General features: G+C 42.3%; 1 protein-coding gene across 1 annotated transcript in view; it reads right to left on the bottom strand.

The window, feature by feature from the left end:
• Kif26b (kinesin family member 26B) overlaps nucleotides 1-15841 on the bottom strand; it is a 481849-nt gene that overhangs the window by 90107 nt on the left and 375901 nt on the right. The gene's annotated exons all lie outside the window — the stretch shown is intronic.

Genomic DNA, 15841 nt, shown 5'->3' with positions numbered 1-15841 from the left:
ATGAAGGTATGAACAAGGATTGTTTCTAAACTCTTTCCTTCATATATAATCAGTTTCCAGGTGTGATGAATTCTCCATCATACAATTTTTGGGAAGGGGGTTTGTACATTTTTAAATAAAATACCTAAAACATATAGAAATGTTCAGAGAATAATATATATTGTGCACATGGAGTGAGGTCCATCTCAGCTCGTCTGCTGAAGCATGGGGACTAATTTGCAGTGTACAAGGCTGAAACATAAAGAATCCCAAGAGCACTGGGCCATCACAGGTCTAGCACTATACCCCAGCTAAATTTGTCTTTATAAATTAATTGTTGTCTTTCACTGTGGCTCTGGAGGTCAGGTGTTACAGTGGAAGAAGCCCATTTGGGAAAATGCTGACCTCTTAGGGTTCACTTCTAGTTTCTGCAAGATTGTAGAAGAATACCTGCCATTTTCTGAGGGTCAATTGTGTGCCAGGACTGTGCTATTATCAACATTATCTCATTGAATCCTCTCAATAATCCAGTGCATAGATCCAGACTTGTCAGGATTTTACAGAGTAGAAAACAGATGTTACATGGTTTGCCCCAGATCACTGAATATGGTGGGTGATAGGTGGGGCTCTGATCCATCTCCAAAGCCCATCCTTCTTCCATCATGTCAACTTCTCAAAGCCTCAGTTTTCTCAACTATATGACAGGAATAACAACGCCTGTTTTGTGGGACAGGTGTGAGAATTCAATGGATTGACGGGAGGTGCTGAACGTAGTCGTAGTTCTGAGCACATGGGAGTTGAACTCTTGTTCCTCCTTCCTCCACCTTCACTTGCCTCCCTCTGGATCATGACATCTTACGGTTTCCCAATAATGGTATTCATGATAATGTCTGAAAACAAACTCCTCGCCCTGGATGTTGGGTACCATGAGTCACACGCAGGACACCATGGAGGATCACTGCAGCCAGGACTCATTATTAGGCACCGAGACTGATATGGCTATTCCTAGGAAAGCACCCTTGAATCCCACTACCATTACATATTGGATAATAACCACAGCATTTATCTGAATTCCATTCTGGTAATTTCCTTATTTTCCAGGAGTCATTATAGTCTGATTTCAGTTCCCTTCTGTAGATTTGCCGCAGTTACACAGCAGGTGTGCTATGAGCATCTTTTCTCACTACAACTTTTGGTAGGTAACTGGGGCCTCTGTAGGCAACTCCTCTTGCCCAGCTCTGAACAGCAGAGGTCATGGATGTTGTGAAACCAGGCAGAACTGATGGAGCCACATGGCCCACTGCTTTTCTATTTCACAATTTTGCATGCCATATCTAGGTGCTGAATGTAAAATACGAGCAAAGCCAGGCAGGAGCCCAGGAGGAGAAGCAGGAGAGAAGGGGCTGAATTAGTGAGCCATTTGTCCAAGAGGAGCGCTCCTGCATCTTAATGAAGCTCCAAGCCTGTGGTTCATTTTCTACAGATGGGCAGAAGGTCTCGGCCTCGGGTCTGGCCAGAGATACACAGTTCTTTAAAACTCCACTGAACTTGGGGCTGGGAGACGTGCCCTACTCTATTATTTTCTTTGCAATTCATTTAAATAAACGGAGATTTTTTTTTTCCTCTCTTAAATGAAGAAAATTGGGTTTTTCTGCTTCACCTCTTTTGTATCATTATTTCTTTAGTCCAGCACTCTACTTCCTGCTTAATCCTCTGTAATTAAAGTGCTTAGGAGATACCACTTAGGATCAAGAATGGCCCTCGGATTTCTTGCCAGGGGTCCTTGCTTTTGTTACAAACATTATTAAGTTTTTGGCAACATCAGTTTCTACCCAGCCCCTCCCGCTGTTCTACATAGAAGGTTCAGGCAGCTATTCACAGGCACAGCCAGCCCCCCCCAGCTTTCAGGGTAAAGGGGACAGTCACTATGTCACTCCCAAGAGGCATACCTGAAGGAATGGGACACAGAAAGCTAAAGGAACAGTCCAAGTGGAAGCAAGTAGGGCCTGACACCTTGATTCAAGTGAGAGGAGACTGGCGCTTTCTGCACCCAAGTCCCCACCCATTGAGACCCCATGTTGTCTCACTTGTCTAATTATTCAGTGGCTGGTGCGACACAGCTGTTGCTTTGGGCCACAGTTGTCTTTATGCCTTGCTCATTAATCACTTCAGCACCTCCTCCTGGACAGCATCATGAGATCCAGAGAGAAAGGAATCATGAGACGCTCGTTGAGAGAGGCAGAGCCTGGCTCCTGAGCTGCACAAACACTCCATCAACACAGAGGCGATCGCCGGCTGCCACCCAGCCTTAGTGAAGGCTAATGAGAAGGGCCCATAGTCACTCACAGCACCTGCCTCACATGATCATAACAGACACATTCCTGTTTGTCCCTTGTTTCAGAGCGCAGACCCATGGTGCATACCTAGTGATGCTCTTCTGGCCTTTTTCTCTACCCAGATGCTCTCGAGCAGGAGACTTTTATTCAACTTTAACATTCGGGAGAGTTTGGGGCAAGTTACTATTAGTAGGATCTCTCATCTATCAGAAAAAAAAAAAAAAAACTATGCATGATAATGTGGGAGAAAGAGAGAACTCTCCCAGTCCTTCTCATGCCTGTGCTTTGTTTAAACTCCTGTGTGGATGCCTAGAATGAAGGTCCTCTCCAGAAATTCATAATATATAGTTTTTCCCCCCTCTACAAGGTTATAGGTTAGAAAGTTAAATTAACTACTAAAATCTTTCAATACCTTTACTTTATACTGATTTTAGAGAATCATCTCAGTAGAAACCAGTCAAAATGCAGATGGATCAACCTAACTAGAAATACCATTTCATGTCATTTTTGTCTGAATCCCAGCAGTATTCAAAATTTTTTTGGAGGGGGTGGTATTGGGGATTGAATCCAGGAATGCTTTTGCCACTGAGCCACATTGCCAGCTCACCTCTTTTTATATTTTATTTTGAAACAGGGTCTCACTAAATTGCTTAGGACCTCACTAAGTTGCTGAGGCTGACCTTGATCCTCCTGCCTCAACCTCTGAGTAACTGGGATATAAGGCTGGGGCCATCATGTCCAGCTAGGATTTTCTTTAAGCCTTCCAGATCTATTCTGAAGTTCCAAGAACCTGTCTAGAAACTGTTCTCTAAGGTACATCAGAGGCAAATAAGAGAGGCTGGTCAAAACCCACCCACAGGAAGAATGGTGTGTAAAGGGGAACTGTACACGGTTGTCAGGTGAGATTCTAAAACCAAAGATAAGACAGTCAATCTGTAGAGCCCATTAGCAACTAACTCCAGCCCAGGATTCTGGTTCTTTCCTACTGAGGCAAATGGTAGTGACAGGGACTCTGGGATTCCTCTTGGGAGGGTAACCTGCAGGAACCTCATCATGCTTGCCTCACATGGGGGAGAGTCAAGTGTGGATGAAATGGCTGAATTAAGGGTGCCCCAACTGCCTAAGGAGAGCTGCAGGTGGAGGAGAAAAGCAGGACCACGTCCTTGGGACAGATCAGGAAGCCTCTCCTAGTTTCCATATATTTGGGGATGGGGTTCAACTGCTGAAAGAAAAACTCAGAGGGACAACAAGAGTTCATTGTTTCTAAATGGTTGAGCTCCCTCCTTACAGGAACAGGGTGTGATGGGCACCGCAGTGAACCACTTGCTTTGATTAGGATCTAACCCAGATGTCACTACCACTGAGGTGCCATCTTGTGTCCTCATCTCTAAGATGGGCCTGCTGTGCCACCTCCCTTGAAGGACAGATGTGAAGAACAAAGAGATAAAAATAGATTGTAAAGAATACATATTTAGGGCTGGGGCTGGGGCTCAGTGGTAGAGCGTTTACCTAGCATGTGTGAGGCACTGGGTTCCAGTCTCAGTACCACATATAAATGAATGAATAAAATAAAGGTCCATAAACATCTAAAAAATATTTTTTAAAAAAGAATACATATGTAGGGCTGGGGTTGTGGCTTAGTGGTACAGCACTTGCCTCACATGCATGGGACACTGGGTTGGATTCCTCAGCACCACATAAATAAATAAAATAAAGGTATTATGTTCATCTACAACTAAAAAATATTTTTAAAGATTAAAAAAAGAATACATACGTAAAGTAGTGCAGTTGCCCTCTCTACCTGGCTCTGCTCCACAGACTCAGGCAATTATGGATAAATATATTAGGAAACAAACTGAATCTGTACTGAACACATACACACTTCTTTCTTGTCATTACTCCCTAAACAATGCAGTCTAACAACTATTTACACAGCATTTACATGGTTTTAAGCATTAGAAATAATCTAGAGACAATTTAAAGTATATGGGAGGATTACATAAATTGCATGAAGTACTAGGCCATTTTATATAAGGACCTTAAACATCTGTGAATTTTTTGTATATATGGCGGATCCTAGAACCAACCCCCCATGAATACCAAGGGACAACTGTATTATCCTAGGGAAGCAAGGAAGGAAAGAAGTATTCATTTTTCTCGAATCAATTGGTATAACAAACATTCTACATCAAATAACACTGCCAGAAGTCTTCTCCTAAGTTGTATGCATGTACATGGTTTTTTGTTTTGTTTTGCTTTCGTGGTACTGGGGATTGAACCAGGGGTGCTCTATCACAGAGCTGTATCCCCAAACCCTTTTATTTTATTTTTTATATTTTGAGACAGGGCCTCCACTTCATGATCCTCCTGCCTCAGCCTCCTGAGTTGCTGGGATTATAGTTGCTGCCACCACCCCTTGCTACCATAGTTTAATTGTAAAAATTAAAGCATGCCTGGCATGGTGGTGCATGCCTGTAATCTAATAACTCCGGAGGCTGAAGCAGGAAGATCGTAAGTTTGAGGCCAGCCTCAGCAACTTAGTGAGACTCTAGTTTCAAAATAAAAAATAAAAAGGAGATATAGTTCAATGGTAAAGCTCCCTGGGTTAAATCCTCAGTACCCCCAAAAAATAATAATAAAAAATAAAAGCAAAATTAAACATATACATACACAAAAATAAGAGACAAAAAGCAAATTATTTTCCTTGTTCCTTTCACCAAAATTAAAGAATATATAGTTATTACATTTTTTTGTAAAGGTGAGTAATTCAGGCAAAATTTGATCTGAGCATTGTGGTATTTCTTATATTTTTTTCTTTTCTTTTCTCTCTAATTCAGGCAACATGCTAGATGTGCTCACTGTCTGCTCATGGTACATGAGTCACTTCAGGAAAATTCCAGGCCATTAAGTAAGCCAACTGGAGAGATGGGAAACCTAAACAGAATACATTTCTCATATGTATTCTTCTTAGCACTCTCAATTTTCTGATCTGCCAAGAAATCCAAGAAGTTCAGTTTCTATACTATGGTATTCTGACAAACAGAAGAGATTTTGATGAAATGCCAGTTTTTTAAAGCTCACTGCAAGTGATTAAGAGTACCATTTTCCACAGCCATTATAATGTAAGATTGTATTGGTAACCCAGCATAACCCAGTCGGAGCACATTGGACCCCACAGATATGATTCTCTCTCCCCTTCTTATTTACCCAAAGGGCTGGCTTAACCCAACAAAAGAGGTGGGCAACAATGCTCAAGTAAATTAAAATTGGATTTTATAAAGGGAGAAAATTTAAATACCTTTCTGGTAAAACTTGTATAAATAATCTGAAATTACTTTTCCTGAAGGAAGATCTTATGATTTCATGCAACTGAAAGTTTCCAGAAGTTAGTTTTAGAAGATCTCAGGAATCATATTCCAAATAGTACTGACCTTGGAGGTCTCAAATAACTCCAATAGTAGGAAATACAGGGGAGAATCCAGAAGACTGTATAATTCCTAAATTTAGAGGGAGCTTTAGAATCTGTCTTATAAAGTCGTTCCCACAAACCATAGTTCCCATTAGAATCCAGATACACATCTGCAGAAACCCCAGAGATTTGAAGCATGGTTTTGGTGTTAGTTACAGAACAAAACTAAATCGGATTGGATTTCTTTGTATAAAAACACAACAATAATCGTGCATGACATACTCAAAAATCATGGAGCAATTGTTTGCCTGGAGAAAGTCCAGACATGTGAAGGGTGGGAGGCAAACTCCTGGGTGCTGAGGTGTACCCCAGGCCTGTTTGGGGGCAATATCCGCTCTGTACTGACATTATCAGTCAGTTAGCCATCAGCACCACTTTTGTAACTTCTTTACAAGTTTTACAAATCTTAGAATTTACAAAGGACCTTCTCCTATTTAATTACCATTTGGTTCCACCGTTAGCAGCTCTGTTAAAGAGCTATTTTGAGGCAGAGGACATGAAGGTTTGAGGTACTCAAGTGACTTGCCCAAAGCTAAGTGCCTGGTGGTGTCTTTGACCTTCTCCTCCCCTCCAGGGTCACAGGAAGAGCTGAAGCAGCCTTGGGGAGACTGGGGGGGGGGGGGAGCGGGCCTGCCCCTGTGCTGTGGGGATGTTGGGCAGAAGGCCGGTTTCTCAGAGGTGCCAGTAGGTGAGCTCATGTGGCGCCAGACAGCAAATAATGAGCAGCAATGCCATCAGAGAGGGAAGATTTGCATTATTAAGAGCGGGGCTGGGAAAGGTGACAAGAGGTGGTACAATAAGGCTAAGTGCCAGGGAGCATGTGCAAGACCAGGAAATGGAGCCCGGTAATAAGATGCACTCAATAAAGAAGTGCTTCGGGGAGTAAAGGGGGCTAGGAAATTCCCTAAAGCTCTTCATCAGTGTGCATCTGTCACCAAGCCCAGCAAGGACTGCAGTGCTGGAGGGAGGGAGTATGAAACCCAGGAAAAGAGTCTTCCCCTGTGAGGCACTATTAATGGCTGGGCAGCCTTTGGGAGCCAGGTCCCTCATACCAATTAGCAGGCCTGAGGATTAGCCAAGCTGTGAGGACGCAGACAGACACATTTCTGGAGCTGGTCTGTCAGAAAGGACTGGAACTCTGACAGTGGTATATTTAGAAGACACCCTGTCTCTTAGCTTGCTCTGTTAGGGAACTTATTTAAATGGATAAGCTGGTGTAAAGATCCACCTAAGGTAAAGCACCTTCAGATCTGATATGGAATTCTGAGGTGCCCTGAAGATGCCCTCCAATGTCAATGACACTCACTTAAAGAGCTTCCTATCTATGACTTTCATGGAGTCCAGTCTAGTGCTGGGAGGCACAGGCTCTGAAGATAGTCTCCTGACTTTGAATTCTGGCTGAACCATTTACTGATGTGTGTCAATGGACAAGGGATTTAACCTCCTTTGTGCCACATCTACGAACTGGTCACAATAAGAGTACAAGCCTAGCAGGGTGACCATGATCATTAACACAGCAAATGACTGCCACATTTCTTTCATCAGGGCCAACTACACAGTGAGTGCCCAACAATATCAGCTATTATTATTATTATTATTATTATTATTATTATTATGGCACTGGGGATTGAACCCAGGTGCATTCTGACACTGAGCTACACCCACAGCCCTTTTTAAAAATTTTATTTTGAGCCAGGGTTTCCCCAAGTTGTCCAGCCTGGCTTCCAATTTATAATCCTCCTGCCTTGGCCTCCAGAATTCCTGGTGTAAAGGTAAAATTTCTAAGCTGTTTCTAACCCGTAAAGCCTGAGTTAAAGTGTAGAAGACCGGGCATTGTAAAGTTTCTAAGCTGCAGGGCCTGAGTTAAAAAGTGAAAGACTAGGTATTGTTAAAATTCCTCTGCTACCCCCAAAACCTGTAATCCCTGTAGCTGTTAGGACAATACCCAAACTGCCCAGTAAATATTTCCACTGGTTGTCTAATAACCTGGGATTCTGTGTAGTATGTCACGTAGTCCTTGAGGCCCTAAAACCAATCAGTTTGAATGTGTACCCAGCTTAGAAGTGACCAATCACCCCCGTCCAGCCTGTTCCTGCCAATGAATGTACTAATCCTGTCTCAGAGTTGTTGTTCAATTTTCCCACGCCTCATGATGATTTGTTCTGATGTATGCAAAGCCCCCCGCCCTCCCCAAAAAATGTACTTAAGCTCTGCTTGACCTCTGCTCTGGGCTCTGGGCTGCTCTCCCTTCCTGAGTGAGCCTTGAGCCCCAGCATGCTGGTTCAATAAACTCCCTCCTGCCAATTGCATGAAGCCAGTCTCTTGTGTGGTCTCTTTCTCCAACGCTTCGCCGGACCCTTACACTGGGACTCCAGGGGTGCACCATCCCACCTGGCTACTCTATTATTTTTAGGAGGCTATTGAGTCTACTGAAAAGATCATGAACTTTGAAATCAGACAGACCCTGGCTCTTAGCAGCTGTGTGACCACGAACATATTATTTTAACATAATTTCTTCATCTGTGAAATAGAGATAATCACCCCTTTGGAAACAGGCTAAGCCTGACATAAATTCCTCAGATAACAAAGTGCTTAAGTTGTCTTTTCAGGAAAAGTCTCCAATATCCACTGTAGGACTCTCTTGGACTGGTTTTTAGATAGATATGCAAAATGTCAGCTTATTCAGTCAAGGTCTTTTGACATCTCCAGCTCAAAATCCTCCTACATATAATAACTACTCCCCAGGGCAGGGGGAGGGAACATGCAACCTATGAGAGGCATGATGACCACCTAAGCCTACATAAAAGATCCCTAAAACTCCTCCTTCTCACTGTCCAATCAACAAGCATTTTCTTTCCTCTCCCTTCCTACAAAGCCCCTACCACCAACTGAATTTGGAGGCAGATCTGAGTTTATGACCTTGCCTATGAACTGCATAATAAAGTTCTTTGTTTTCGTGAAAGCCAGTGCCAGAGTATTGGCTTCCCTAGGCATTGGGCAGTGAGCCTGTGCTTGGTATCACTTCCTTGAAGGCATCACATGATTATTAAGCAAATAATCATGTTAAGCACTTGGCATGAATTAGGTGCTCCATACATAATAGCTACCATCCCATTGAACCCCCATTCACAAAAGTACCCATTTCCTCAGGAATAGTTGTTCACTTCTTTCCTCTCTCCCTTTAACCTGGAAGTTCAGGAGACCTCGTCATTAGATTCTAAAACATCTTATGCCCACAGAGCCCAGTTTTCCTAACTGCAAAGGTTAAGCTTAGATTCCAGTTTCCATTCATTTCCTCTTTTGCTGATTTTTGGTAAATAATGGGTTAGTAACAACGGGAGATTTTTCTTAGTACTTGATACAAAAAGTATTATGGTTAGAAATGAAAAATACCCATTCAAAAGATTAAAAAGTATAGGAAGAATATTTTAGAGAAACAGCAATAGGTATCCCTTAAGTTAGAATTTTTTCAGACTACTCAGTTTGAATTTGGGGTATTTATTGTTAATAAAGGGCCATTTCTCACTAAAGCTCACTCATGTGTTGCAACTGAAGAGCTAAATAACAGAGAGCAAACACTGAAAAATATCACATGGCTGATGCAGACTCTGTGTCACCAAAGAGTTGCTGTTTGGCTTGGGAAAAAATAGGACCAAGGGAAAGTATTTTTTCCTATAGTTCACTTTATGATAAATGGGAAAACTTCAGCTTGCTAACATGATACTTGATTTATTGTCTTCTGTACCTTATTGCCAGGGCTTTTCTGGCCCTAGGAATTTCAATATTACAGATTCTGGCCTTTGACCTAGATAAATAAAATGTAGAACTCTGAAAATAAGTCAAGTAACCCAGGTAGGTATCTGTCTAGAAATACCAGCTACCAGATCTACCATCAAATTTGGCAAAACACCATAATAAACAACCTCATTATCTAAAATAAAGAAAGGGCAACAAACACAATTACTTACTAATTAGGTATATGTCTTTCTGGAATACACCCCCTCAGCCCATCTTCTTTATAAACCTGTCTTAGAGGAGCTCTCTCCATGCTGGCTCCCAGCTTCTATTAAATGTGTGCATCTCCCCTATGTCATGTATGGATGAGACCTGCATAGAACCTGAGGATGACAGCCTGGCTTTTCAGAGCTGCCTGGGGGCAGATGACAAATGAGACTGTACAGAACCCATTCAGTTTATCATTAGGGTCTCTCCAGCCTAAGACTGCAGCCTGGGAGTGGGAGAGCATCATCTCAGGATCTGTTGAAATTGGCCTCCAAAGGGTTGAGGAGTCCTTTCCTAGAAAAGCCAGGGTCATGCACATTTCTACAGTGGGCTCCTTCTCCAGTCTGGACCTCTGCAGTCTTAGTATCAGGGAAGAGGAGAAGGAAGAACATAAGAAACCAAGGGAATCATCCTAGTAAGAAAAAGCACTGGAGAGATCTTTGGGTCAAGAAGTTGAAACCTGAAATAGTATTATACAAGATTTAGAATGCCAATTTAACTTTCTTGTTTTGAAATATTGTTTTCATTGTCAATGGATCTTTAATTAATTAATTAATTTATTTATTTATGGTGCTGAGTCACACATGCTAGGCAAGCGCTTTACTACTGAGCTACAACCCTAGCCCCTAAATTTACCTTTCATCAAAGTCTGCCATGGATCATGACACTAAACTGTACATTTTAATGTTCTCCCCCACGGGAGAAGAAGTAAGGAGTATCTTGGTCCTGAATCCCTTGTCCCTTGGCATATCTTACAGAATTTCATTCACATCCAACAATAAATAAAGAGTAGGAAAGTTTAACAATAAGTTGTAATTACCCTAATTCTTTTTCCATCAGTTCCTTCAAAAGGCTCCCATGCTCAGGAGTGCACCTGCTCAATCACTAAGCATATGTTGAATATATGCTGTGCACAGTGCCTTACATCAGGGAGGCAGGGGAGAGGGACAGGAAGGAGGCCTAGAGGACAGAGAAACAGTTGAGTCTACGCATAAAACAGAAGGGAGATGGTAGCATCTCCATTTAAGCACCCCTCTATTTTTAAGATTTAGACTTGGAACTAAAGCAACTTTAATTCTCAGCTTAGCTCCACTGAACCCTAAGCTTACTGCTGCCATCTTGTCTGAAGGATAGGAGGTCATCTGATTGGAAGGGACAGCCTGGAGGGAGGGGGAGGACATGCTGGTAAGAGGGACGGAGTGAGGCCCAGCTGGAGGGAAGGAGTGAATGATAATGAGAGGCTCCTGCCACCTCTCCCAGGGGCAAGCTCCTGTAATTTCCTTCACCACCCTCTGCCCTGGCACAAAAGCCCTTGCTGGCAGCAGGAGACAAGTTCAAAGCCGAATGATAAATTCTAATACAGGGGATTATTAGGAAGATGTGTTTTCTCTTTATTTTCTTCTTAAAATGTGTATATGATGGGGGTAGGATAGTTAACTGATCACAGTCTTCCCTAGTGTGCATTTGATAAGAACTAAAAAGAACAACATCAAATTAAGGTACATACCTGTGTTCCCACAATGATAATCCTCTTTGCCTGAAAGGCTAGGACCATGGAGGTGGCCTGAGAGGGGAGTGTTCCCATTGTGGCTGAGAGACTTTGGAAACCTTTAATGAAAGGCACCTGATCAATAAGGGAGACTCTTGCATTTGAGAATTTAAAAGGCTTCCCAGCACACTGTGTCTGAAAGAAATGTCAGAAGCATTTGTCATGTGCTGGGGTGGATGGTTTGCAGCTGCAGCTTGCCAGACTACAGAAGCTAACTTTATTTAGGCCCTGCAGATAGCCTCGGCAGATCCTCTTGCCTACAATGGGATCAGCTTTCCTCAGAGTGCAGATGAAGGCTTTATCATGGTGCTGTAGAAAGAGTTGTTGTCACTACTGGGTGTTACTACTACAAGATGCCCCAACCATGGACTTTGTGAGCTCTGGCTTATATAGGGCTGCTTTATCTTTTTTTTTTTTCTAGGTGAATCCACAAACTGCCCTTTTGGATTTCCAATGTCTTTTATTGAAGCATTGTACAACATAGTTCATAGTCTCTGGATTTTATTTATTTAGGTATGGGGGATTGAGCCCAGAAGTACTTTATCATTGGGCTATATCTCCAATCCTTTTATTTTTATTTTGCCACAAGGCCTTGCTAAGTTGCTGAGACTGGCCTTGAATGTGCAATCCCCCTGCCTTAGCCTCTTGAGTTGCTGGGATTCCAAGGATGTACCATTGCACCCAGCTTTGTCTGGACTTTAAGACTTCAGTCTAGGAGAGACAAAGCAATGATTCTCCCACACAACTAATGACCACCTTCGCCAAACTAGACTAGTGGATAAACAAGTCAAAAGTCTACTCCTTCCTTCATTGAGTATCTCTTAATATGAACCGAATACTATGTAAGGGTCTGGGGTTATTGAGAGCTTAAAAACCAGATGCCATTTTCAAGGGTCTTACAGTTTATTAGGTGAGACCTCCCAAAAAGTATAACAGAGAAGGACAAAAGAGTTCTGTACTGGAGTACATTGGGGACCCAGGTATGGGTGGGCATTTCCATTTGGGGAGCAGAGGTCAAGAGAAGTTTCATGAAGATGATGATGAATGGGACTTGGAAGAGGAGTTGATGCTCAGTAGGCTCTGAGGGCAGGACCTGGGGCAAAGTGTGCAGGGTGGGCAGAGGGATGGAGGAGTGGGACTGACTGGTGTCTTGGAATCTGCAAGTAGCTCTGCCACCTTGGGACAAGTTACTTACACTCTCTGTGCCTCAGTTTCCTCATCTGTACAGTGGAGGTGGTAACAGTGTCTCCATACCATATAAGTTATTTAGGAAGATTAAATGAGCCTGGTACTTGACAAAGAGCCTGGTACTTGGTGAGGGTTCAGTGAGTATTGTTGTACGCTTTATTCTAAGGTAGGGTGGGCAAGGCAGAGGAAAGGTAAGAAATTCAGCTGGAAAAATAGGGTAGTGTCAGACTGCAGAGAGACTTCTTTTCCAAACTAAAAATATTCTATGGGGGCCACTGGAGGGATAGAGAAGCAGAGTACCCAGGAAATTCCCATTGCTTTGTGATAAAAGACAACTCCTGGTGTCAGGGTTTCTCCATCAGTAAAACAATGTGAACAGCTCTTCCAGCTCTCTTCCAATTGGGGGAGTTGTGAAGATAAGGATGAAACTGTGAAACTTCAATTTTTATGGCATGGCATTTTTTTAACATGTAGACTACTTGATCAGGGAGCCTTTCACAGGGACTGTGGAGCTAACACACAAGTGTGGGAGTTAAGAGTCTGCTGCATGCATATGCATGGATGCTGGTAGCAGCCATGTAACTTGACGTGAAGGATAATGAATTAGTCAACCAACAGATAAATATTTATTAAATGCTGATGAGCAATGTGCTCCCCTTTACCTAGGCAAGCTAAATATGACAAAATATTTAGATTTGAGGAAAGAACCAAAGACAGATCTGCTTCAGAACGCACAAGGAGAGAGCTTGTCTTACAGTAGTATGCATAATCCACAGGATGTAGATTGCTATGTTCTAGCCACAGAACAGAATATATTGGCAGGAACCAGAAAGCTGCCTGATAGGGAAATATCTCTTTTTCCCCAGTGGAGGAGGAAGAGCAACACTGGCTCCTCCATCCTGGATCACTGCTGGGTACTGCTCCATCCTGATTCTGATTCCTATCCTAAGCAGTGACTGGGTTTCCATCATGAAAGGGCCACAGCACAGACTATTTACTCTGTAAACTAGTATAAGAAAATTAACCTCCTAATCTGGATTTTCTAGACACACTTTTGGTAAGTAACTTAGAAGAAATTATTTTCAAAGATGCACATAAGTAAACATTCCCATTTTCTTACTTAAGTGGTCCTAAGGCTTAGACTATATGTTGAAAATTAGACTGCATGATTGCTCGGCCCTCCTCCCAGGGCTTCTGATTCAGTAGATCTGAGATGGGGGTCTCAGAATGGGTGTTTCTAGTAAGTTCCCAGTGATGTGCACTATGCTGTTCTGAGAATCACACTTAGAAAACTACTGTCCAGGGTCCAGGGACAAGGTTGACCTCCTCTTCATGGAGTTTTTCCCTCACACTCCATTGCCAGTCAAAACAAAGGATGTGAATGCTATATCCTGGGAAAATAATAGTCTTGTTTGTGTGTATGTATGTGTATGTGGAGGGGGGGCACAGTGTGTGCATGCATGTGTGTGTGCTATGGATTGGACTGGACCCAGGGCCTCACAGATGCTAAGGAAGTACTCTATGACTGAGTTACAACCCTAATCCCAAAATGATAGTCTTATCCATGGTAAAGATTCTGATAACTAAAGAAAGAAGGTTTCTGGGACATCGAAGTGGAAGTTACAGAACCATATATGTATTGATACAGGAGCTGTGCTTCTTTTTGAAGAAAAGTTGTCTAACCTATTGATCCTTCCTAAGGTTAATGCCCAATTTCACATTAGAACTCTATCACCTAGTTCTACTTGAGATTGATTTCTAATATGGAATTGGGCATTAACCCTAGGAAGGAAATCAACATTAAAGGAAACTAGAAATTTTTCTGAAACAATTTCTCATGCCAGAGAACACTGTCCCAGCATTGAAGTGATATGTGCATGAGTCCATGTGCATGTGTGAGTGCACTGTTGTATGCACATGAATATGTGTGTGTGTACAATACACATGTGCATAACAGTATGTGCACGTGTGTGTGTGTATGTGTGTGTGTGTGAGAAAGTGAGTACATTTGAGGATAATGATTAACACTTTTATTTAACAATTTCTAGAAACAAATATGTAGGGTAGGGTAGTATGGTCAATATTTATTTCATGTGGAAGGTAGCTTTTTTTTTAAAGATTATTTTTTTAGTTGTAGTTGGACATTACATCTTTATTTACTTATTTTTATGTGGTACTGAGGATTGAACCTACCACCTCGCACATGCTACGCGAGTGCTCTACCGCTGAGCCCCAGCCCCAGCCCCAGGAAGATAGTTTTTTAAAGCAGGAGACTTAGGATAATTTGACCAAGTCATAGTCACAGTTCATGCAGAACCTGTTTGAATTTGATTGAAGTATTCCAGGACAAACCAGTCACTAAAAACATAATATTGGGTGATTCAGAGGGGATGCAAAATTCTGCTCTATTGGGTGGGTAAACACTGGTGACTTTCCAGCTTGATTTTTTTCTTCTTCTTCCAGTTTTGACACACAGAAGGGGTCAGAAGGAGGATGTAAACCAGCTCCATCTTGAGGCCCCATTCAGATGCCAGTGACTTAAAAAAATTTTTTTGGTAGTGGGGATTGAAGCCAGGAATGCTTTACCACTGAGCTACATTCCCAGCCCCTTTTTATTATATATTCTTAATTTTGAGACCAGTCTTGTTAAGATGCTGAGGGTCTAACTAAGTTGTCCAGGTAGGACTTGAACTTTTGATACTCCTGCCTCAGCTTCCCGAGTCACTGGAATTACAGGTGTGTGTCACCATACCCAGCCCAGATATCTTATTATGAGACTATCCACCTATATGTAGCAGAGTCCAGATGGCAAAGGGCCCTCAGGTAGCACTGGAAAGGGCTCTAGTGACCTCCACTCAGAATGATCCAACTTAATAAACTCTCATTCATGATAAGAAACACTCACTTCTAAGTATGGGTCAATGAGTCTATAATGAATTTCCCCCAGAAAGACAAGTTTAGGTTGAGATGTCTGAGTGGGTCTCGATGGTGACAGGAAATTTGTGCTGCGAGAGAGCTCCATTGGAGCTGGTATTTAGATTTTGTAATTACATATGGCAGGCAGGCTGCAGCAAAAATCTCATTTATAAGTTTGTAAGCTTGTGCATACCTTGAAGGAGAACCTGTATCTTATTCATCTTTATAGTCCCAATACCACCAACGTGACTTTCACACAATCGAATGCAATTCTACAGGACTAGAAAGTTTTTTAAGCTGGGAGTTAGAAAGCAGAGATGGAAGAATTCAGAAACAGGAACTTGCCTGGGAAGATTCTGGAAGTGAAAGGAGATACAAAGGAAGAGGAAGAGTGCTCTGTAA

The sequence above is a fragment of the Urocitellus parryii genome, chromosome 9 (genome assembly GCF_045843805.1).
Source record: "Urocitellus parryii isolate mUroPar1 chromosome 9, mUroPar1.hap1, whole genome shotgun sequence".
NCBI classification, from domain to species: domain Eukaryota; kingdom Metazoa; phylum Chordata; class Mammalia; order Rodentia; family Sciuridae; genus Urocitellus; species Urocitellus parryii.
The sequence above is the reverse complement of the archived record's forward strand: the minus strand, read 5'-3'. Positions and strand labels throughout refer to the sequence as shown.